The 25,679-nt window shown below is 43.7% G+C and overlaps 1 pseudogene; it reads left to right on the top strand.

The window, feature by feature from the left end:
* Window positions 1-25,279, top strand: part of LOC125359797 — a 33,628-nt pseudogene extending 8,349 nt beyond the window's left edge.
* Window positions 25,280-25,679: the final 400 nt, after the last annotated feature.

The raw sequence follows: 25,679 nt of genomic DNA, 5'->3' as shown, positions 1-25,679 counted from the left end.
TTCAACTCTAAAATGTATTCCAGATCCCAAACTGAGACATTAAATACAATAGACTCATTTACAACTACAGTTCACTTCCTGAACAACCACAGCTTCACTTTCTATCTCCATGAATTTGACTACCCTAAGTATTTCATGTAACCAAATAATACAGTATTTGTCTTTTTGTGCTGGGCCTACTCCTCTTGGCATAATGTCCTCAGAACTCATCATTATTGCAGCATGTCAGAATTTTCTTCCACCTTAAATCTTAAAAAGTTCTGTATGGGGGTCTGGGAATATGGCTAGTAGCAAGAGTGATTGCCTCATATACATGAAGCCCTGGGTTCAATTCCCCAGCACCACCTATATAGAAAAGGCCAGAAGTGGCGCTGTGGCTCAAGTGGCAGAATGCTAGCCTTGAGCAAAAAGAAGCCAGGGACAGTGCTCAGGCCCTGAGTCCAAGGCCCAGGACTGGCAAAAAGAAAGAAAGAAAGAAAAAGATCTGTATGGACATTGTGCATTCTGTCAATCCATTCATGCATGAATACATACTGAACCACTTTCCTCTTTTACCTATTGTGAATAATGATGTTCTAAGCTTGAGTGTAGAAACATCTGAGTCCTTACATGCTATTCTTCTGGATATATGTGTGTGTATGTATGTATATATACATATGCAAATATATATAGTAGTAGATATGTTGGATCATATGGTAAACTATTTTTTGGAGAAAGAACTATAAAAGCTATATCACATCTTATCACCCCCAGCATCAAACCAGAATTTTCAACTCCCCACAACCACAACAACACCTGTTTCATTTTTGAAATAGCTACCTTCATAACTAAGACATAATATCTACAAAACTTGTTCAAGTTGCAGTTGCTGTAAATTATGTAAAATGAGTCTAACAGTCTGCTCAAATGCTTTTTCAGAGTGAGGATTCATTACTGAATAAGATTTCCATTTTCCTCATATGTATCTATTTTTCTCTTTCTACTTTGGCAATCTGGAACTTCAGTGTATTTTCCTAGTGTTCAAATTATCTTTCCCAATTTCAACTAACTTGTTGACCTTTAGTTTTTAAGTTTTAAAGTAAATGTGTCATCTGAAAAAGAAAAAAACCCACATTTTTTGAAACATTGTTTTGAAAGCATTTTCAAATCGGAGACTTTACAAATTTCTGGTGGTAATATGGTACTATTATTTCAAGTTAGCTCTGACATATAGTAATTCATATTTTTTTATTTGTTCATTAATTGAACACAAAATTTTTTTACAAGTTGTGCAAAAAGGGTACAGTTACATAGTAGGGCAGTGTGTACATTTCTTGTGATATCTTATGTCCTGTTTTTCTATCCCTTCTCTAGGTCAAGTAGATGTATATACAATATACAATGTATCAAGAACATATATAGTATTCACAGATTTGGTCTCTACTGTCTCTCCGTCTCCCTTTGTTAACAGTCATATATCAGGGAGATCATGCCCCTTTGTTTTCTGTGTTCTAGGCTTGTCTCGCTCAACATTATTTGTTCAAGTTCTGACCATTTCCCTGCGAATAACAATATTTCACCATTCCTAATCGCTATGTGGTATTCCATTGTGAATAAGTACCATATTTTTTGGATCCATTCGTCTGTGGAGGGGTATCTGGGTTGTTTCCATATTTTGGCTATTGTGAATTGTGCCGCGATATTTTGGCTATTGTGAATTGTGCCGCGATAAACATGGAAGTACAAATGTCTTTTTGATATCTTGGGTTTTGCTGTTTAGGATAGATGCCTAGGAGTGGTATGGCTGGGTCATAGGGTAGGTCTATATTGAGCTTTTTGAGAACCCTCCATACTGTTCTCCAAGTGGTTGTACTAATTTGCACTCCCACCAACAATGGAGAAGGGTTCCTCTTTCCCCGCACCCCCCCTCCAGCATTTGTTGTTGCCTGAGTTCAGAGTATAGGCCATTCTAACTGGGGTGAGGTGGTATCTCAGGGTTGTTTTTATTTGCATTTCCTTTACTAGCAGGGATGTTGAGCATTTCCTCATGTGTTTCTTTGCCATTTTTATATCTTCTCTTGTGAAGTCTCTCTTTAGCTCTTTTGCCCATTTCCTAATAGGTTTATTGGGCATGGACGGGCTTAGTTTTTTTGAGTTCTCTATAGATGACAGATATCAGGCCTTTGTCTGTTGCTGTGCTGGTAAATATCCTTTCCCATATCGTTGGCTGTCTTTCTATTTTGGTGGCTATGTCCTTAGCTGTGCAGAAACTTTTTAATTTGTAGTAGTCCCATTTATCGAGTCTCTCCCCTATCTGCTGTGCCCCTGGGACTATATTCAGGAAGTTCCTACCTGTGCCTATAAGTTCTAGCGGCTCTCCTTCTCTGTCCTTCAGTAGATTCAAGGATTCAAGTTTGATATTGAGGTCTTTGATCCATTTTGAGTTGATCTTGGTGCATGGTGATAGGCTTGGGTCTACTTTGAGTTTTCTGCATATGGCTGCCCAGTTCTCCCAGCACCAGTAGTCGAAGAGGCTATGTCTATTCCATTGTATGTCTTTAGCTCCTTTGTCGAATACCAGCTGACTGTAAGAGTGCAGTTTTATTTCTGGATCTTCAATTCTGATCCATTGGTCTTCCGGTCTGTTTTTATACCAATACCAGGCTGTTTTTGTTGTGATAGCCCTATAGTAGAGCTTGAAGTCTGGTATTGTGATACCTCCTGCACTGCTTTTTTTGCCTAGAATTGCTTTGGCTATTCTAGGTTTTTTGCTGTTTCATATGAATTTATGGATTGGTTTCTCTATTTCAGTGAAGAATGTGGCTGGGATTTTGATAGGTATTGCATTGAATTTGTATAACAATTTGGGCAATATGGCCATTTTCACTATATTGATTCTGCCTACCCATGAGCATGGGAGGTCTTTCCATCTCCTTGTGTCTTCTTTGATTTCCCTTATTAGATTTTTGTAGTTTTCATTGAATAGGTCAGTCATGTCCTTGATTAAATTGATCCCTAGGTACTTTATTCTTTTTTTGGCTACTGTAAATGGAATTGTTTCCATAATTTCCTTTTCTGTTTGTCTATTGCTGGTGTACAGAAAAGCTGCTGACTTTTGTGGATTGATTTTGTATCCTGCCACTTTGCCAAATTGGTTTATTAGGTCTAGGAGTTTGGGTTGAGTTTTTTGGGTCCTTCAGATATAAGATCATATCGTCTGCGAATAGGGATAACTTGATTTCTTCCTTGCCGATGTGGATCCCTTTGATGTCCTCCTCTTGCCTTATTGCTATGGCTAGGGATTCCAGCACTATGTTGAAAAGAAGTGGGGAGAGTGGGCATCCTTGTCTTGTTCCTGAGTTTAGGGGGAATGATTTAAGTTTCTCTCCATTTAATATGATATAAGCAGTTGGTCTGTTGTATATGGCTTTTGTTGTTTTGAGGAATGTTCCATCTATTCCTGTTCTCTCCAGAGCTTTTAATAAGTATGGATGTTGTATTTTGTCAAAGGCTTTTTGGGCATCGACTGAGATAACAATGTATTTCTTAATTTTAGATCCGTTTATGTGGTGAATTACATTGATTGATTTACGGATGTTGAACCATCCTTGTGACTGTGGGATGAAGCCTACTTGGTCATGATGTATGATTTTCTCCATCAGTTTCTGGATCCTGTTAGCTAATATTTTATTGAGGAGCTTTGCGTCTGTGTTCATTAGTGATATTGGTCTGTAGTTCTCTTTTTTTGTTGGGTCTTGGCCTGGTTTGGGAATGAGTATGATATTAGCTTCGTAGAATGAGTTTGGGATTTCTCCCTCTGTTTCTATTTCACGGAAGAGTTTGAGGAGTATTGGTATTAGCTCCTCACTAAAGGTTTTGTAGAATTCGTCGGTGAATCCATCTGGGCCTGGGCTTTTCTTAGTAGGGGGGTTCTTGATTACCTCCTGTATCTCACTGTAAGTTATTGATTTATTTAGTTGATTTATTTCTTCTTGGTTCAGTTTGGGCAGTTTGTACTTCTCTAAGAATTGATCCATTTCTGTAAAATTATTGTTTTTTGCTGAGTAGAGGTTTTGGAAATGGCTCCTTATGATTGTTTGAATATCGTGTGTACTTGTAATTTTTCCGGTGGAGTCCTTGATTTTACGTATATGAGTCTCTTCTCTTCTATTTTTGGAAGTCTTGCAAGGGGTCTGTCAATTTTGTTTATTTTCTCAAAGAACCAGCTTTTAGTCTTATTTATTTGTTGAATGGTCTTTCTATTTTTCAATCAGATTTATCTCTTCTTTAATCTTTGTGATCTCCTCCTAGTCATTTTAGGTTCGATCATTTTTTGTTTCTCCAGTTGTTTTAGTTTCATCATGAGGTTATTCACCTGCTCTGCTTCCATTCTTTTAATGTGAATTCTGAGGGCAATGATCTTGCCCCTCAGTACTGCCTTAGCTGTGTCCCATAGGTTTCTTTGTGATGTGTTTTCATTGTCATTGTGGCTTATGAATTCGTTGATTTCATCTTTACTTTGGTCTGTGGCCCAAGTGTTGGATAGCAGCGTGGGGTTTAGCCTCCAAGAATGTGTATAGCTTCTGTGGTATCCTTTGTTGTTGAGGGTTACCTTTAATCCACTGTGATCAGATATAATACATGGGATGACATCAATACTTTTGTGTTTGCTGAGTTCTTTGTGTGGGCTATGACGTGGTCTATTTTGGAATATGATCCATGGGCTGCTGAAAAGAAGGTGTATTGGGTCTCTGTAGGGTGGAAGGTTCTATATAAGTCTGTCAGATCCATTTGGGAAATGGTCTTATTTAGGTCCTCAGCTCCCTTACTAATCCTCTGGGTGTTGGATCTGTCTCTCCGAGAGAGAGGGGTATTAAAGTCACCCACTATGATTGTGTTTGCATCTATCTTGTTCTGTAATTCTGTGAGAATTTGCTTGACATATGTAGGGCCTCTTTTGTTCGGTGAGTATACATTTATCACCGTGATGTCTTGATTCTGGATTTTTCCTTGTATTAATATGTAGTGTCCTTCTTTGTCTTTTTGAGTTGACTTTAATGAGAAGTCCAGCTTGTCTGAGATCAGAATGACTACACCTGCTGTTTTGGTGGGTGCATTTCCTTGGTAGATTTTGCTCCATCCTTTCATTCGAAGCCTGTTTTTGTCCCTTGCTGTAAGGTGGGTCTCTTGGAGGCAGCAGATGTCAACTTTTTGTTTGCGGATCCATCCTGCCAGTCTGCTCCTCTTTATTGGAGAGTTTAAACCATTTATATTTAAAGAGATCAAGGATAAGGGTGTTTTTTTCTCCTTCCATTTTCTTTTTTTTTTTTTGGCCAGTCCTAGGCCGTGAACTCAGGGCCTGAGCACTGTCCCTGGCTTCTTTTTTGCTCAAGACTAGCACTCTGCCACTTGAGCCACAGAGCCACTTCTGGCCATTTTCTGTATATGTGGTGCTGAGGAATCGAACCCAGGGCCTCAAGTATACGAGGCAAGCACTCTTGCCCCTAGGCCATATTCCCAGCCCCTTCCATTTTCTTGTTGGGCTGTTTTTTCCTCTTTTTTTTTTCTTGTCTTTAGTGAGCTGTTCTTTCTGTTGGACTTTGGCTATTGAAGTTTCTTTCTGATTCTGTCTGTGTGTCTTTTACGATCTCTGTTGGGTGGGGCTCCCCTCTTAGAATTCGCTGTAGGGCTGGTTTTTTATTCACATACTCCTTTAGCTCTTCTTTGGTGTGGAAAGATCTGGTTTTCCCTTCGAATGTGAACTCCAATTTCGCTGGATATTTGATCCGAGGTTGCAAATTGTTGGCCTGAAGTACTTGGATGGTGTTCTTCCACTCACTTCGAGCTTGGTAAGTTTGTGTGGATAAGTGAGATGTTATTCGAATCCTCTTCCCATTGTAGAACGTTTCCTTCTTTGCTTTGGCTGAATTCAGAATTTGCTCTTTAATCTTGAGGTCTGTAGCCTTGAATATTATGTGCATTGGCGTGGCTTTCCTGGGGTCTGGCCTGCCAGGTGTCCTATAGGCTTCGGTTAACTGGATGGGGTCCCTCGTGAGATTGGGGAAGTTTTCTGCAATAACTTTATTGAGAACATGTTTAAGCCCTCTGCTCTGGTATTCAGCTCCTTCTTCTATTCCAATTATGCGCAGATTATATCTCTTGTCTTTGTCCATTAGTTCCTGGATTAGTCTGCCCTGAAGCTTCACCTTTTCTTGGAGTGTGGTCATTTTCTGGTTGTTGTCAGCTGCTTCATCGTCCAGGCGAGAGATTCTGAATTCTATATGGTCAATTCTTTGTGTTATGGTTTCAATTGCGGAGTTTATGGATGTCAGAGAGCTATTTATGGTTGTCATATCAGCTCTGATCATGGAAATTTCTTCCTTTAAAGAGTTGTATTTTAAATCTATTTTTTCATGCATTTCAATTCTCAGGATGTGGAGATTTTCTTTAAAGGAGGCTTGCATTGTATGCATTTTTGCTTCCATTTCTTTAAAGCAGGCTTGCATTGTATCCATTTTTGCTTCCATTTCTTTCTTGGCTTCCTCAGTGTCCTTCAAGATTTCAGCTCTAAACTCCTGGAATTGTTTTCTGATTTCATTTCTGACTCTTTCCATCATTCCTGTTAACATGGCCTCATTTGCTTTTTTAGTCTCCATCTCCTCTTCAGTCGTGCTGCTTTTTGGAGCTGGCGAGTTGGCTTGCCCTTTGATGAACTGTGTTATGTTTCTTTGTGATTTGCGCATCTGGAGATCTGTGGATAGCTTCTCAGGTTTGGTTTGTAGCTCTTCCCTCCCTCCTGTGTAGGCGCGTCTACGGCAGCAGGTGCTGCCGCTGTGGCCCCGCTCACCAGTGCAGGGTACACCTACCAGAGCGGGCGCTGTCACCGGGGGCCCCGCCCTCCTGTGCGCTGTGCGTCCACTACAACAGGCAGTTTAGCGGGGTATGCCTCCCAGAGCGAGCCCCGGGTTGTTGGGTTGTGTTTGCGCCCTCCCACGAGTCCGTTGGTGGGGGGGCTGGTATGTGTGGGGCCCAGTGGGATCGACTGTCCGGGTGTGGGTTAGCACCCTCAGACCTCGCCTCCGCTGTGAGGGGGGGACGTGGTCAGGCCCAGGTGTCCCTGCTGTGCTGGTATTGCCCTCCAGCGCCTGTGATTTTTAGTTGTAAGAGTCCGCAAGGTCCAGGTGCCTTGGGTGAGGCTTGCACTGCCGGCTGTCCCCTGGCCCCTGTTGGGAAGGGGGCAGGGCCGGTTCTGCCAGTTCAGGAACCTGTGGGGCCTTGGGGCTGTTCCACCCTTCCCCTGCTAAACTGACTTCCCAGCGCCTGAAGGGAGCTTCCTGCCTGATTTGGGGGTTCTTTGTTCCCACGGGGTAGGGAGGGGAAGGGAGGCAGATGTAGCTTCTTTGTAGGGCTTGGGTCTCTGATAGCTGGTCTCCCGTTGGGTGAGGGGGTAATGGGGAATTCACTGATCCTGCATTGTGTGTCCCACGCAGCCGTTGGTCCCTCAGGGGGTGGCGAAGTGTGGTGGTGGCTTCCCCGGTTCCCTCCTTCTGCCGCGCTGGGTTCCCGTCTGAACCCGGTGTGGACCCAAACTTCTCGTCACTGCTGTTGTGTGTCTTGGTCCGCACCCTCCCTAGTGACGGTGGGGTCTCCCGCTATCTGGATTCTGCACTCCCAGCAGCCTGTCTGCCGATCGCCGGGTTCCCCTTTCCTAGCCTGGCCCTGTTTGGGCCAGGGTAGGTTGGTGGTGATTGTGTTTGGGTCTATCTTGTTCTGTAATTCTGTGAGAATTTGCTTGACATATGTAGGGCCTCTTTTGTTCAGTGAGTATACATTTATCACCGTGATGTCTTGATTCTGGATTTTTCCTTGTATTAATATGTAGTGTCCTTCTTTGTCTTTTTGAGTTGACTTTAATGAGAAGTCCAGCTTGTCTGAGATCAGAATGGCTACACCTGCCATTTTGGTGGGTGCATTTGCTTGGTAGATCTTGCTCCATCCTTTCATTCGAAGCCTGTTTTTGTCTCTTGCTGTAAGGTGGGTCTCTTGGAGGCAGCAGATGTCAACTTTTTGTTTGCGGATCCATCCTGCCAGTCTGCTCCTCTTTATTGGAGAGTTTAAACCATTTATATTTAAAGAGATCAAGGATAAGGGTGTTTTTTCTCCTTCCATTTTCTTGTTGGGCTGTTTTTTCCTGTGTTTTTTTTTCTTGTCTTTAGTGAGGTCTTCTTTTTGTTGGGCTTCGGCTATTGTAGTTTCTTTCTGTTTCTGTCTGTGTGTCTTGTACGATCTCTGTTGGGTGGGGCTCCCCTCTTAGGATTCGCTGTAGGGCTGTTTTTTTATTCACATACTCCTTTAGCTCTTCTTTGGTGTGGAAAGATCTGGTTTTCCCTTTGAATGTGAACTCCAATTTCACTGGATATTTGATCCGAGGTTGCAAATTGTTGGCCTGAAGTACTTGGATGGTGTTCTTCCACTCACTTTGTGCTTGGTAAGTTTGTGTGGATAGGTCTGCTGTTATTCGAATCCTCTTTCCATTGTAGTAAATTTCTTTCTTTGCTTTGGCTGCATTCAGAATTTGCTCTTTGATCTTGAGATCTGAAGTCTTGAATATTATGTGCCTTGGCGTGGCTTTTCTGGGGTCTGGCCTGCCAGGTGTCCTATAGGCTTCGGTTAACTGGATGGGGTCCCTCGTGAGATTGGGGAAGTTTTCTGCAATAACTTTATTTATTTATTTTTTCTCTCTCTTTTTGCAATAACTTTATTGAGAACATGGTTATGCCCTCTGCTCTGGTATTCAGCTCCTTCTTCTATTCCAATTATGCGCAGATTATATCTCTTGTCTTTGTCCATTAGTTCCTGGATTAGTCTGCCCTGAAGCTTCACCGTTTCTTGGAGTGTGGTCATTTTCTGGTTGTTGTCAGCTGCTTCTTCGTCTAGGCGAGAGATTCTGGATTCCATATGGTCAATTCTTTGTGCTGTGGATTCAATTGCGGAGTTTATGGATGTCAGAGAGCTATTTATGGTTGTCATATCAGCTCTGATCGTGGAAATTTCTTCCTTTAAAGAGTTGTATTTTAAATGTATTTTTTTCATGCATTTCACTTCTCAGGATGTTAAGGTCTTCTTTAAAGGAGACTTGCATTGTATCCATTTTTGCTTCCATTTCTTTCTTGGCTTCCTCAGTGTCCTTCAAGATTTCAGCTCTAAACTCCTGGAATTGTTTTCTGATTTCACTTCTGACACTTTCCATCATTCCTGTTAACATGGCCTCATTTGCTTTTTTATTCTCCATCTATTCTTCAGTCGTGCTGCTTTTTGGAGGTGGTGAGTTGGCTTGCTCTTTGATGAACTGTGTTATGTTTCTTTGTGATTTGCGCATCTGGAGATCTGTGGATAGCTTCTCAGGTTTGGTTTATAGCTCTGCCCTCCTTCCTGTGTAGGCGCGTCTACCAGAGCTGGTGTTGCCGCTGTGGCCCCGCCCACCTGTGCGCTGTAAGCCCGCTAAAACAGGCCTTGGTGCTGTGATCCTGTCCACTTAGCGGGGTATGCCTCTCAGCGCGAGCCCCGGGTTGTTGGGTTGTGTTTGCGCCCTCCCGCGAGTCCGTTGTGGGGTGCGGTATGTGTGGGGCCCAGTGGGATCAACTGTCCGGGTGCGGGTTAGCGCCCTCACACTGCGCCTCCACTGCGGGGGGGTGGGGGGCGTGATCAGGCCCAGATGTCCCTGCTGTGCTGGTATTGCCCACCAGCGCCTGTGATTTTAGTTGTAAGAGTCCGCAAGATCCAGGCACCTCAGGTGGGGCTTGCCCTGCCAGCCATCCCCCGGCCCTTGTTGGGAAGGGGGCAGGGCCGATTCGGCCAGTTCAGGATCCTGTGCGGCCTTGGGGCTGCTCCACCCTTCCCCTGCTAAACTGACTTCCCATCACCTGATGGGAGCTTCCCGCCTGATTTGGGGGTTCTTTGTTCCCTCGGGGTGGGGAGGGGGAGGGAGGGATATCTAGCTTCTTGGTAGGGTTTGGGTCTCTGGTAGCTGGTCTCCCACTGGGGGAGGGGGAGTAGTGGGGGACTCACTGATCCTGGATTGTGTTTTCGTCCTGGGCAGCCGTTGGTCCTTCAGGGGGTGGCGATGTGTCGTGGTGGTGTCCCCGGCTCCCCCCTTCTGCTGCGCTGGGTTCCCCAGCCGCTGTCCATCCGATCCCAGTGTGGACCCGAACTTCTCGTTTCCGCCATCACCATATGTCTTGGTCCGCACTCTCCCTAGAGTCTGTGGGGTCCCGCTGTCTGGACTCTGCGCTCCCGGCAGCTGTTTCTGGCCTTAATCAGAAAAATAAAGATGTATACAGAGGAGTCTCAAGCAGGAGCAGGTTTATTAATGCAAAGCAAGTGAGGTACTAGTGCCTCGCGCCTGTAAACCTACTCAGGTGGCTGAGATTTAAGGATCACAGCTCAAAGGCAACCCTATGCAGGAAAGTCACTGAAACTCTTATTTCTAATTAATCAGCAAAGAAGCTGGAGGTGGAGCTGTGGCTCAAATGTTAGAGTACTAAGCCTTGAGCACAAAAGCTCAGGGACAACATCCATGCAGAGTTCAAGACCTAGGACTGGCATAAAAAAATAAAAAAGCAAAGCAAAAGTGCATCCTCCAGGGCTGAGAATGTGGCTTGGTGGTAGAATGCTTGTGTACCATGCATGAAGCCCTGGGTTTGATTCCTCAAAAACACATATACAGAAGAAAAAAAAAACCAAAAAAACGGAAGTGGTGCTGTGGCTCCAGTGGTAGAGTGCTACCCTTGAGCAAAAAGAAGCTGGGACAGTGCTTAGGCCCTGAGTCCAAGCAAAATAAATAAATTTTAAAAAATAGTGCACCCTCCATATGGAAGAGTGGGGAGGCTCAAGTAGCAGAGTTGTGATGAGGTCCCAAGACCTCAAGTTTTTACTGGGATTTGCAGAGACAAAAAGGGTAAATCTCGCAAACTGGGATATGAGTCAATAACTTGGCTGGCTATGTGTCATCAACTCCTCCCACAGGTCAGGCAGGGGGAATTTGGGACTGTGGAGTCAGACAGGGGCTGTCTTTTCCTGAAAGTTCAGTTCAAAGGGCTTTGGGTCAGAAATGTCTTGCTGTATGTCACAAGTAGTCCATTAACACCAGCAGTTCAGGACAACCAATCCATTGTCTCACCTGTCAGGTTTCCAAACTGCCTGCTTAGCCTCTATGTCAGCAATGATGTGAGCTGCAGAGGCTGTGGCCAGTCCCAACCTCTTATGACCTTGCTAGCTACAGGCCACAAGGCCACTCTTTTGGACTGTTTGTGATCATTGCCTACTGTTTTCCTCAGCAGACATTCCAAGGCTCTAGCATCTCTAGTTTCCTGGGGATTTTACCATTGGGTTAGTTTCAAGATTAAAGTTTTATGCATTGCCCTTTTTAATCCCAACCCTGCCACAATCTGCCTGGACTTCCAAACCTATTGAAATCTAGATGGAAAGTCTGTGACCCCACAGCTCTTGCATCCTGTAGGCCTGCAACACCAGCATCAAATGGATGATGCCAAGATCTGCTGGTGGCTCCAGCAGCAGTGAGGCTACTTGGACCAGGGCTGCAGCAGCCTCTAAGTACCTAGAGTGCAGAACACCATAAAACAATTTTGTGGGCAACTAGGTCTCTCTTCTTAAAGGTAAGTCTGTCAACTAAGTTTATACCCTTAACCCTATGATAGATAGAGTCCAGCAAATTCCTGTAATTCCTTCTATGCATTTGTCAGGAGCAAGCTAAGTCAGAAACATACACTTGTGTCTTTCCACAATGACAAAATTCATTTGCTGAATAACAAGCTCATAAGCTATATTAATTTCATTAGTATTACTGAGACTATCTTATAGCCTAGGCTATTAGCAACAGGAGCTCTTTTTGTTTTCTTGTGGTTTTTTTTTGTTTGTTTGTTTGTTTTTCCGGGAGCTGGGGACCGAACTGGGAGCCTTGCGCTTGCCAGGCAGGCGCTCTTCCGCTGAGCCAGATCCCCAGCAACAGGAGCTCTTTTATTCCACACTTAATTACTAATAATTACTATCAGATCACACATTAAACTTCACAACAATAGAAGTCACAGGATGGGTAGGTGAAGGTTAAAGAATGAGTTCCTTTCATGTCTTCCAATGGAAATGGCAAAGTAGAAGGTCTTACCACATTTCTAATATTGATCAGGCTTTTATCCAGTATAAGCCCATATATGTGTTTCAAAAAAAGACAAGTGGAAAGATTTACCATAATTTTTGCATGTAAATGTGTGCTAATAACTCAAGGCCTTGCACTTTCAATTTTGTTTTGTTGGTCATTCATGGGGCTTGAACCTAGGGCCTGGGTGCTGTTACTGAGCTTTTTTGCTCAAGGCTAGCACTCTATGACTTTGAGCCACAGCACTACTTCTGGTCTTCTAGTAGTTAGTTGGAGATAAGAGTTTCATGGACTTTACTGCCTGAGCTGGCTTTGAGCCATGATCCTCTGATTTCAGACTCCTGAATAGCTAGGATAATAGGAGTGAGCTACCAGTGCCTGGCTCTCTCTGGTTGTTTTGTTTTGTTTATTTTTGGTGCTAGTCCTAGGGCTTGAACTCAGGGCATGGATGCTGTCCCTGAGTTTCTTAGTGTTCAAGTCTAGACATCTACTACTTGGGCCATGGATCCACTTCTGCTTCTTGATAGTTTAGTGGAGATAAGTGTCTTATAAACTTTGCTGCCTAGGCTGTCTTCAAACATCAACTTGCAGATCTCTGTGGTTGAACACTGTCCCTGAGCTTTTTTGCTCAAGGCTAGCACTCTACCCTTGAGCCACAGCCCCACTTCCCACCTATTTTGCTGGTTATTGGTGATATTGGTGACAGTCTCACAGACTGTCCTGCCCAGGCTGGCTTCAAACCTCTGTCAGCAGATCTTAGCCTCATGAGTAGCTAGGGATTGCAGGTGGAAACCATGGGCACCTGACTTCCAACTCCAGCTCTTTGCTGGTTAATTGAAGATAAAAGTCTGGCTAACTTATCTGTCCAAACTACTTCAGGCTGAGATCCTCAGATCTCAGCCTCCTGAATAGCCAGGATTGCAAACAGGAGGGAGTCACTGGTGCCCTCACAATTTTTAAAATCAGAGAGGGATTTTTTCCTAAAACACATTCTTTGTTTTTGTCTTTGGAGGAGATGGAAACATCGAATCCTTCTTCACATTCCTTACAATTAAAAATTTCCTCTAAAATAAGGATTTCCTGGGGCTGGGGATATAGCCTAGTGGCAAGAGTGCCTGCCTCGGATACACGAGCCCCTAGGTTCGATTCCCCAGCACCACATATACAGAAAAACGGCCAGAAGCGGCGCTGTGGCTCAAGTGGCAGAGTGCTAGCCTTGAGCAGGAAGAAGCCAGGGACAGTGCTCAGGCCCTGAGTCCAAGGCCCAGGACTGGCCAAAAAAAAAAAAAAAAAAATATATATATATATATATATATATATATATATATATATATATAATAAGGATTTCCTGTGGTGGAAGATAACTGGAATATTTAAATATTTTAACACATTCCTTCGACACAGGTTTTTATGTCCTCTAAAAGAACTTGAACACCGGGTGTTGGTGGCTCACAACTATACTCCTGGCTACTCAGGAGGCTGAGATCTGAGGATCATGGTTCAAAGCCAGCCCGGGCAGGAAAGCCCTAGAGCCTCTTATCTCCAATTATCCACCAGAAAACCAGAAGTGGCACTGTGGCTCAAGTGGTAGAACACTAGCCTTGAGCTTAAGAGTTCAAGCCCCATGACCAACACAAAAACAAACAAAAACCTGAAGCTGGGTGCTCACAGCTCACATCTGTAATCTCAGGAGGCTAAGATCTGAAGATTATTGTTTAAAGCCAGTCTGGGCAAAAAAATCCATGAGATTCCTATTTCCAATTAAACAGCAAAAAACGGTGTCACTTGACTCAGCTTCAAATGGGATAGCTAATCAAGAGCACAAGGCCCTAAGTTCAAACCCTAGTACAGCACAAAAACCCCTGGGAAACTCCTTCCTCATATTCTTTTTTTTTTTTTTTTTTTTGGCCAGTCCTTGGGCTTGAACTCAGGGCCTGAGCACTGTCCCTGGCTTCTTTTTGCTCAAAGCTAGCACTCTGCAACTTGAGCCACAGGGCCACTTCTGGCCGTTTTCTGTATATGTGTTGCTGGGGAATCGAACCCAGGGCCTCATGTATATGAGGCAGGCACTCTTGCCACTAGGCCATATCCCCAGCCCCCTCATATTCTTTTACAACATGGGCTTGTTCTCCACTATGAGTACTTTAATGCTGATGGGAATCATCATACGCTCAGAGGGGGCTATTTTCCCACATTTTTGTGTCTGAAGGAAATTGGGAAAAACTGAATGATACACCACATTTGAAATATTTTCACAGGCTTGGGCAGTAGCTTGGGAAAGGTAGTGTTTGCCTAGCTCATGAAAGGATCCAAGTTTAGCCACTAGCATCACAAACAAACAAAAACTTTATTTTCTAACAGATTAAGAAAATGTGGGGGCTGGGAATATGGCCTAGTGGCAAGGGTACTTGCCTTGCATACATGAAGCCCTGAGTTCGATTCCCCAGCACCACATATATAGAAAACGGCCAGAAGTGGCGCTGTGGCTCAAGTGGCAGAGTGCTAGCCTTGAGCAAAAAGAAGCCAGGGACAGTGCTCAGGCCCTGAGTCCAAGCCCAGGACTGGCAAAAAAAAAAAAAAAGAAAGAAAGAAAATGTGGTATATATACACAATGGAATTTTACTTAAAATGATACTGTACCATTTGTAAAGAAATGGGAAGATGGGAATATGGCCTAGTGCTATAATGCTTGCCTCGTATGCATGAAGCCCTGGGTTCTATTCCTCAGCACCACATAACTGAAAAAGCTGGAAGTACACTTTGGCTCAAGTGGTAGCATGCTAGCCTTGAGCAAAAAGAAGCCAGGGACAGAGCTCAGACCCTGAGTTCAAGCCCCAGGACAAGGAAGAAGAAGAAGAAGGAGAAGGAGAAGGAGAAGAAGAAGTTAGAAAAAAATGTTACGTGAAGTAAATCAGGTGCAAAAAGAATGCATGTTTCCCCTTATATGTGGAAGCTAGATTTAGCTTACAAACTCCTAAGTAAATATGCTGGGTGGTATAGATTCAAGTGAGATCTCAAATAGTGTCATTCCTTAGAAAGCCAAAATCAAACCTCAGCAAAATAAAACATCAGGAGGTGGGTAGGATAGTCAAGGGGAAAGGGATAGACAAATAAAGAGAAGAAAAGAAGGAAAATGCAGGTAAGAATCCAACATATATCCTACAAAAATTAAGAAGAATGAGGGAAAGGTGAGTAGGGAAGAGACCAGTAAGAATGTTGAAAGGGTGACATTCATCAAGATACACTGTATTCAGGGCTGGGAATATGGCCTAGTGGTAGAGTGCTTGCCTCATATACATGAAGCCCTGGGTTCAACTCCTCAGCACCACATATATAGAAAAAGCCAGAAGTAGCGCTGGGGTTCAAGTGGTAGAGTTCTAGCCTTGAGCAAAAAGAAGCCAGGGACAGTGCTCAAGCCCTGAGTTCAAGTCCCAGGACTGGCAAAAAACAAAATAAGCAAAAATAATTATGTAACTTCCTATTCTTTTTGCAAACAAGGTTTGATTTTCTCTCTCTCTTTTTTTTTTTGGGGGGGGGGGCCAGTCCTGGGCCTTGGACTCAGGGCCTGAGCACTGTCCCTGGCTTCTCCCTGCTCAAGGCTAGCACTCTGCCACTTGAGCCACAGCGCCACTTCTGGCCGTTTTCCATATATGTGGTGCTGGGGAATCCAACCGAGAGCTTCATGTGTAGGAGGCAAGCACTCTTGCCACTAGGCCATATTCCCAGCCCTGATTTTTTCTCTCTTTTTGTGGAATAAATTGTTTTATATTTCCAAAGGGCACTGTAGTAATGGAAGGCTTTGCCTATTTCTTTAATCAGCACTGCTTCTCTCTGGCATGGTTTTTCTCATGTTTTCAAACATATCCAGTGCTGAAGACTTTTTTGATAGGACTTCTCTCTAGTATGGAGATGTATTTTATGGCTTTGCAGGGCACTGGCAAAAGAGAAGGCTTTTTCACACTGGTGACATGGACAGGGCTTCTCCCCTCTATGGGTTAGTTTATGCCTTCTCAAGGAAATGGCAAAAGAGTAGGCTTTTCTACATTGTTTGCACTAATAATGCTTCTCTCCTCTATGTATTCTTTCATGGTCTTGAAGGGATGTAGGACATTTGAAGCTTTTATCACATTGTTTGCACTGATAGGGTCTTTCCCCAGTATGACTTCCCTGATGTCTAAGAAAAGAACTGGAAGCTCCAAAGGCTTTACCACATAACTTACATTCATAGGGCTTCTCTCCAGTATGAGTTCTTTTGTGTTTTTTCATCTCAGAGTGAAAACGACAGGTTTTCCCACATACCTCACATTTTAAAGCACATTTCAGCATGTTTTAGCATGTGCTTTTGAAGATGTAGCAGAGAAAAAAAGGCTTTACCACACTGTATACAAACATGAAGCTTCTCTCTATTACCAGTGCATTTATGTCTTTGAATGGAAATAGGGGATTGAAAGCTTTACCACATTGTTTACATTCCCAGGTCTTTTGCTCTGAATGTGTTTGTTGATGTTTTTGAAGGTAAGTAGAGTGTCTGAAGGCTTTTCCACAGGTAATACATTTATGATGCCAATTTATATAGTGGGTTATAGGTTCTCTGTGAATACTTAAGAGATGGAAGGCTTTGTGTCCTGTTTAAGTTTAGATGACTTATCTTCATTTTCCTCACTGCCACATGGTTCTTGTCCTGACTGAGATATGATCCACCTATTTATACAAAATGAATGATATAAGACTTTGCACATGTCTTATATTCACATAGCTAGAAATTCTATTTGCCAAGTGAAGATTTAGAATTTTGCTGAAGGTTTCATTACACTATTGTATTGACTTTTTAAATTTGGTGCCAGTTGTGGGAGCTTGAACTCAGGGCCTGCGCACTGCGCACTTTTTTTGTTCAGGCCTAAAGTGCTACCACTTGAGCCACAGCTCCACTTCTGGCTCTTTGGTGGTTAATTGAAGATACAAGTCTCATAAACTTTCTTGACTAGGCTAGCTTTGAACCAGAGAGACTCAGTTCTCAGCCTCCTGAGTAGCTAGGATTACAGGCTTGAGCCACCAGCGTCTGCTTGTATTGATATTTATAGACTCTATTAAATGTTTTTTCTGCACAAAGTGGCAAACATGCTAATGGTGGGTTATTAATAACTAATAGATCTTACATTACTACCAATATCAGGGAAGTTATGTTTTCTGACATGTCTCAATAATCTGAAAGTAAATACATGATGACATAACTATCCACAGCTATTATCAAAATGGTAATATGTACTTCCTTAGAATTCTTTACAAGCTAACTTGAAAACACTAAACATCTATGTCAGGTTTAAGTATGTTTTTCTGACTTTTTTTCTTTTTTCTTTTTTTTTTTTTTTGTTGGTCATGGGGCCTTGAACTCTTGGCCTGACACTGTCCCTGAGCTCTCCAGCACAAGGCTAGTGCTCTATCACGTGAGCCACAGCACCACTTCCAGTTTTCTGGTGGTTAACTGGAGATAAGCGTTTCATGGACTTTCCTGCCCGGGCTGGCTTTGAACTGTGATCCTCAGATTTCAGCCACCTGAGTAGCTAGGATTACAGGTCTGAGCCACTGGATCCCCAGTTTTTTTTTCGTGTTTTTTTTTTTTTTTGCCAGTCCTGGCCCTTGGACTCAGGGCTTGAGCACTGTCCCTGGCTTCCTTTTGCTCAAGGCTAGCACTCTGCCACTTGAGCTACAGTGCCACTTCTGGCCATTTTGTATGTATGTGGTACTTAGGAATTGAACCCAAGGCTTCATGTATACGAGGCAAGCACTCTTGCCACTAGGCCATATTCCCAGCCCTTTTGATTTTTTTTTTAAATTTTTTCCCCAGTTTTTTTCTTTTAAAGGTAAAGTATACATGTAAAGTTCTATTTGTTTTGTTTGTATTGTAGGGAATAGAGCTGACTCCATCTTGATTAGGGAAACATGGTAGCAATTGTTAAAATGAAGTTGAATATTAGGTCAACCTGAGCACAAAATTTGCTTCTGTAAATGGCTTTCTTAAATCGTTTGTTGCTTGCTGTACCCGCTACATCAACCCCCTCTATCTGTGCTACACTTTTACCTTATAAACCCCAGCTCGAGGACTGTTAGGGCAATGAATCCATCTTTGCTTGAGACTGTCTGCATAGTGTACTCTGGAGGGACATGGTTTTGAGTCCCACTTGGGGTACCTTCCCCAGACCCATAACAGTTTGCTTGTTTTATAAATTCCATGACATCTAAGAGATTCTCTCAAGGGACACACTCTCTCTCCCTGTCTTTTTTGTGCTAGTATCACACTAGGGCTTGAATTCAGGGCCTGAACTATCACTGAGCTTTTGTGTTCAAGGTTAGGACTCTTTTGAGCCACAGCTCTATTTCCATTGTTTTGGTCTTTAATTGGAGATAAAAGTCCTGCCTGGGCTGGCCCTGAACTGTAGTCCTCAGATTTCAGCCTCCTGAGCTAGGATTACAGACATAAGCCACTAGCACCCACCATTCCCTTAGCTTTTATGCCCAAGGTTGGTGCTCTATTACTCAAGCCACATCTCCATTTACAATACCCTCTTGCGAATACAAATTACCTTAAATTTCCAGGTGCCAGTGGCTCATGTCTGTAATCCTCACTACTTGGGAGGCTGAGATCTGAGGATCATGGTTCAAAGCCAGCCCAGACAGGAAAAGGCAGGAAAGCCCTAGAGACATTTATCTCCAACTAACCACCAGAAAACCAGAAGTGGCACTGTGGTTCAAGTGGTAGAGCACTAACCTTGAGCTGAAGAGCTCAGGGACAGCGCCCAGGCCCAGAGTTCAAGCCCCATGACTGACAAAAGAAAAAACAAAAACCTTAAATTTGTCTCAGTAATTTTGTTCTGGTTTTCAATGTTCTGTTCTTCCCATTTATTTCCAAAAACAACGACAGCAAAATCATTATGTATTGTTAAGTAAAAAAATTACTAAATTCTTTTTTTGTCCCTCTGTACATGGCTTTTATTATTTATATAATACAATATAGCATCAATGCTGAATAGCATGATTATGTGCAATACATAAATATGAACTATCTGTACACATCTGTAAATCTAACTAAGAACTAAGGTACATAAAATTGAAAGCAAAACTGAATGCTTTGAAAAAAAAAACACTGACTAAATTCTTAACTACATCAAATACTATAGTCATGCCTCATTTATTCACCAAACTTTCAACATTTTGATTCATGATCAAAACAATGGTTTTCTGACTATGTTAAAAATGAGCTATACTACTTGTAGGTAGGGATGGTAGGGAAAAACTGAGAAAGAGTGAGGGAAGGGGTGACGTACTCTTTACCTGACTATGTAACTGTAACCATACTGTATGTAACCTATATAATAACAATAACAAAAAGCATTGGCTTGCTGGTTGATTAAGAAATGTTGTCCTTCTTACCTATAGAAACCAGGTGCCTGAAGACTTCCTTCATCACATCTGTGTAGAGATTCTTTTGGGAAGCACTCAGCCAAGTCCATTCCTCCTTTGTGAAGTTCACAGCCACTTCCTCCTAGGCCACTGAGTTCTAAAACCCTACACATATGGGCAGTAAGTAGAGGTAGGATGAGATTGGCCAGCAGTAGAAATCTACCCTTAGTATATAAGATGTTTGCACAGTTCTGTTCTCTGAACATTTATGAAACATTTGGTCTTGGATTGCATGACTGCTCTGGTAACTGTAGAGGGAGCAATTCAGCAAAGCAACAGAAGAGCAAAACTATCTTTCTCATGGGTGAGCCCAGGTAAGAGTGCTCTTGAGTCACCTTGATATTCTCTCTTTTTTTTTTTTTTTTTTGGCCAGTCCTAGGCCGTGAACTCAGGGCCTGAGCACTGTCCCTGGCTTCTTTTTTGCTCAAGGCTAGCACTCTGCTACTTGAGCCACAGCACCACTTCTGGCCATTTTCTGTATATGTGGTGCTGAGGAATCGAACCCAGGACCTCATGTATACGAGGCAAGGCCATATTCCCAGCCCCTTGATATTCTCTTTGTACTTCTAATATATGTCCCTAACAAATCCCAATAGTTGCTGGGCAGAAATACACTCCTAAGACTACTTACCTTCAGAAATGCTTGGTGACCAAGTTTAGCTGTTGGAACTCAGGATTTGGAAAGGATATTACTGCCCAAAGTATTAAGAATGACTCATGGCACTGAAAAAGTTTATAAACATAGTATTTACTCAACTTTGTTAATTTTGTTTGTTTTTGTCTTTGTCATGGTCTCACTATGTAGCCCAGACTGGCCTCAAATTCTTAATCTTCCTATCTCAAGCTCCTAAATACTAGGTTTATAAACATGCACCACCATGGGAGTTTTCTTTCTTCTTAAAGTCTATAATTGTGCTTTATTTTTTTCTAGCAATGGCTAGAACATCATGACCTCAGAGATTCTAATGAGCTTTATGGCAGACAATATTTCACGTCTATAGTCATAATTTTGAGTCTGTGAACAGAAGCCATCCAGTGTAACTATATCAACAGAAATTTGGAATTTCACAACAGATTCACTCCAGTTCAAATTTATCCAAATAATAAACAAAACTCATGATCACTAAACAGAATAATTTGAAATTTCCCACTTGTTAGTGTGCTCTTAGAAGCAACTCAATATCAACTCTTTTATAGAACCTATTTTTCCAAACCTAATGGCAATAATGAATACCTAAAAGTTGTCAAAATTTTCTAAACAAAACACTGAAGCTTATCTGTAGTCATAACACATGACATTTCAGTCAAGGATATTTTGGTCAAAGAGGAACCATGTATACAAAAGTGGACTGACATGGAAGGGATTGCTCATGTTTATACTGATTCTGTGTAAGTGAAGTGTACTGTTGCCTTTGTTATTGGGTAAGGTAACATGCTCTCAGTTTATAGCCTAGGAAAAATGGACTATACTATACAGCTGAGGCGTGTGATGCGTTACAGCATCTAGGCTTGTGTAACACTCTATCAGGCTACACAATGATGAAATGGCCTAACATCGACTTCTCTGAATGTTATGTCTGTAACAGACATATGACAATTTTCAAATTATAGTAACCTAAGCAGAGAGAAAACAGACTAAAAGTCTTCAATGGGCTGACATTAATATGGAAATTTGATTAATGAGGTAGCAGTTGTAAGGTTTTAGGTGAGAAGAGAACACACAAGAGGAGGTGGGGGTGATCAAGAGGGAGTTAATTGGGTACATGCCCAGTCGAGCCCTTGGTCAGGATCAGAAGCCTGGGCCTGGTCAAGACAGGGTTTAAATAGCCAAGGTAAGAAATGGGACATTTAGTGGGGAGTTTCAGTTAGCAGGGACAGTCAGCATCCTGCTTGCTTTGCAAGTTTGGGTGATTTCAGTGAGTCTCAGGCTAGTGCTTCTGAGGAATAGCTGAGGCAGATGTGCTTTCCCATAGGGAAGTGTTTTTTTCTCGGCACCAGTTTGCCTTCCAGCAGTCTGACATCAGTCAGTACTAATATGTTACCCAGTGTTACAGAGTAGTGGAACAAATCACAGACAATTAAAACTGGTCAAGGCAAACTGGAATTTAATCAGAACAATGCAGAATGTTCTCCCAGCTACTTGGGAGGATCACAGTTCAATAGAATGGGCAGAAACTTAACAAGACCTTATCTCAACAAATAAATTGAGCATAGTGGAGCACACCTGAATTCCAGCTATGTAGGTGGCATAGGTAGAAGTATCATGTTCTAAGGCCAGCCCTAAACAAAAATGAGACCCTCCTTGAAAAATAAAGCAAAAAAGGGATGGATGTATAACTCAAGCAGAAGAGCCAAGTAAGTGCAGGGCCCTAAGCTCAAACGCCATTGCCTCAAACAAACAAAATTCCACTTCATTTCAATCTATTTCATAAAGGGGAAAACAAAAGTATCACAGAATTAACTATGAAAGATAAAACATTTTCCTGCCGAGCCAGCCGGCAGTGAACAGGAATCCTGACTGAGGGCGGCGAGGATTAAGGAAAAGGAAAAATACAAGACAAGAGAAAAAAGACAAGAGGCAAGGATGGGGTATGGGAGGTCTGCACCTCGAGATTGAAACTCAAGACTGCAGCCAAGTTTCTTCTTAACTTCCAGCTTATATGCAGTTTTGGAACCAGGGAATAGCATAGGGTTGTTAAAATTTAAGAACACACAGGGGCTTTGAAGTTCGCAAACATTTGACTATAGTAAACACAGGAAAAGGTAGATTAACATAGAAATCTACTCCAGCGGACATAGCAAGGTGCAGACGATGGCAAAGCAATTCCAGATAGAGGCCGTGAGCAAAGGTCCTTGCATCTGGTATATCCTAGCGATAACAGCACAGCCAGCAGTAAGAGTGAATCTAGCTGCAAGTTTGGCTCCCGACAGTCTGGTAACATCGGCACAGCCAGAGGTCAGGATGAGCTTAGCTGCTAGCTCGGCTCCTGACACATTTTCACATGTTTGTAGGACACTTTTGGGAAAAATAAGCAAATACTTTTTATGAAGCGAAAAAATGCTAAGCAATAAAGACACAAATTCAAGCCGGGTGCTGGTGGTTTATGCTTGTAATTCCAGCTACTCAGGAAGCTGAGATCTGGTGATCATGGTTCAAAGCCAGCCCACACAAGAAAGTCTGAGATGTGAGACTCTTGTAAGGTCCACCCCCAGGATGTCTCCACACAGACACCACCCACCTGTTTAAGTCTGCACCCAGTACTTTCCTTACCTAGGTAACTGGCACATATCCTAATCCAGCTGGACACACCTCCCTGGCCCTTGCCCTAGATAAGGCATGGCCCAGGTGGGACTCCCTCTCCCTCCTGCACACCCACTGGCCTTGGATTTAGCAGCAGGCCAGCAATTCAGCAGAATAAAGTTCTCTCTTCTGCCTGAATACTGCATGGTATTCTCCACCACCAGTTGTCTACTTTAATAACTCTTACATATATCACCTTTATAATAACAATAAAAAATAAAAATTAAAAAAATCAAGTAGGGCAAATGTAGTGCCCAACAAGTATTGCATATTTATAAAAAGTAAAATATGCAGGATAGCAAGATAGCTTAAAGGCACCTAGCACTCATGTGCTCCATTACTTAAGTTGAGGGGCGTCAGATTGACTCCACCTCAGATTAAAGAGAGCAGAAGCTGATCCCATCTTCACTAAGAGCTCCCCTGTCCTTGAGCTTCAGAGTTGAGGGCCAAGCCCTGTCTGCTCCGTATCCTTTGCTGTGATGATTGTGTAAATTGCTTGACCACCTGTGTTGTGGAATGTTCAAGGTTAAACCTGTGCCCTTCCATCAAGGAGCAGCCTTACCCCTGCCCCCATAAGTAGGCTATCTGCCTGTATCATGTGGGGACCTGCCAAATCCCTGAGCTAATTCTAACTAGAATCATAGGTTGGTTCAAACAGTTACCATGGGGCAGACTGTAACTCCATTGGCCACCTGCATGTGACCTGGCATGCCCTGTAAGTGTTGTAACCTCACTGGCCACCTGCATGTGGCAAGCTTGACCATGTGGTATTTGCCTTTATAACCTGACAGGAAGGGGGAGGCCTGGTCCCAGCCCCAGGTCTAGGCTGCAGCCCTGGCCAGTCCAGCCTGCCTTTTATTGCTTGAAACCCCCGAGTCTGGGCCACATCCCTGGCTGGGCAACTCGCTTTTTACTTCCCCAATAAATCCATCTTTTTGCTTGAGACTGTGTCTGAGTGGTGGACTCTTGTATGGATGGGGAACCCCTGTTGTGGACCTCTAGAGGGGGCCTGGACCCGGTAACTGAAGCAGCGAAAATTAGGACAGGAGGGATGCAGAGGCAGAGGAACCAATGCATGTTTTATTTTAGGAAAGCCAACACTTATATGCTGTAGAAATAGGGTCCTTAAACATCAGTTCACAACTTCAAAAGTAAAGTTCAAACAGAAAAATATACATAAAACTTATCAAAATATGGCTACATTTTTATCACATAATTGCTGTCTGTACTGTGCTACTATCTTAACAATAATATCCCCTACTTGAGCAGCAATCTTCCCAGGACTTCTTCTATCAGGAATTTATCATGACCAGATGGTCTGGCTCACCATTAGACACAAAAGTGCTCTTAGAGGAGATTTCCCTCCTAGAGCCCTTGGCATTCCAAGGATGTCAGCAGGTCTTTGGAGGCTGAGGTAACCACAGGTCAGGGAATCACACCACCACAAATCCCTTCTCTCGAACCCCATAACAACATACACATGTTGTATACCAGACACCCAGGTGGGGCCTAGAACCCACGACAATAGTCACCAGCACTCAATCAGGATTTTTTTTTTTTTTTTTTGCCAGTCCTGGGGCTTGAACTCAGGGCTTGAGCACACTGTCCCTGGCTTCTTTTTGCTCAAGGCTCAGCACACTACCATTTGAGCCACAGCACCACTTCAGGCTTTTGCTATATATGTGGTGCTGAGGAATCGAACCCAGAGCTTCATGTATACATGGCAAGCACTCTACCACTAGGCCATATTCCCAGCCCCTAGGAGTCTTATTTAGCTGTGCACAGCGTCTGCTTGGCTGGACCTCAGTGGGGCTGGATTTTTAAAGGCACACATCTCCTCCTAGCTGGTTCCCTTCTCTTGAAAAGTAAATAGCGCAGTAAACACTGTGCATCCCGCGCCTTTGCCGAATTCCCCAGACCTAAACCGAGCTCGGAATTCTTTTTTAAAACACGCGGTCCGCGGGAGCAGCAGTGATGGGACCCATCCCGGGACCGTGAATCCCGCACCCGAGGGCCGATTCCGGGCGGCCGCCGGGGCTCACCGCAGCCTGGGGGACGCGGAGCTGCCCAGATGGCTCCTGGCCACCGGGCCGGGCCCACATCCCGGGGCCGCTGTCGGCCTAGGCGCTCGGCGTCTGGACGCACAGCAGACCCCACGCGAGGCCGCGCCGGCCAGGGCTCCAGATCGCGGCCGGAGGGGTCCCTGCGGGGCAAGGAAGAGCGGCGCCAGCCGGGACCGGGGCCGCACCCCTCGGAACCCACCGAGGCGCCAGTGGCCGGCCCCTGCCAGCCCGGCCCCCGCGCATGCTCACCGTTTCCAACTTTCGAGATGTCCCCATGCCTTTCTGCACTCGGAAGTCATGGGGTGACAGAAAGTGTGACAGAGCCACGCGGGCCTCAGCACTGAGATGGGGTGGAAAAGGAATGCGCTCCGACAGGCCGGGATGTTTAAACGCAGGGACCTCGGCGAGCCCCCGGCTAAGCCTCTGATTGGGGGCAGAATCCAGGCCCCACCCTCTCAAGCTGGCCTGAGACCTGAGGGACACCATCTGTGCTACAGACATCCCAGGCAAAGCTAACAGGGCAGACGGGAAGATTCACTCACATCTAACTCTGTAGATGGTAGACTGAAAAAGGCACCTAGCTAGAGTCGGGATCCTGTGGCTTACGCCTGTAATTCTAGCTGAAGATAGGGTTCAAAGCTAGCTGGGGCAGGAAAGTCTGTGAAACTCTCATCTTCAATTAATCACCAGAAAACAGGAGAGGTGG

This window comes from Perognathus longimembris, chromosome 11 (genome assembly GCF_023159225.1).
Source record: "Perognathus longimembris pacificus isolate PPM17 chromosome 11, ASM2315922v1, whole genome shotgun sequence".
Classification (NCBI taxonomy): Eukaryota; Metazoa; Chordata; class Mammalia; order Rodentia; family Heteromyidae; genus Perognathus; species Perognathus longimembris.
This window is presented reverse-complemented; position numbering and strand designations above follow the sequence as displayed.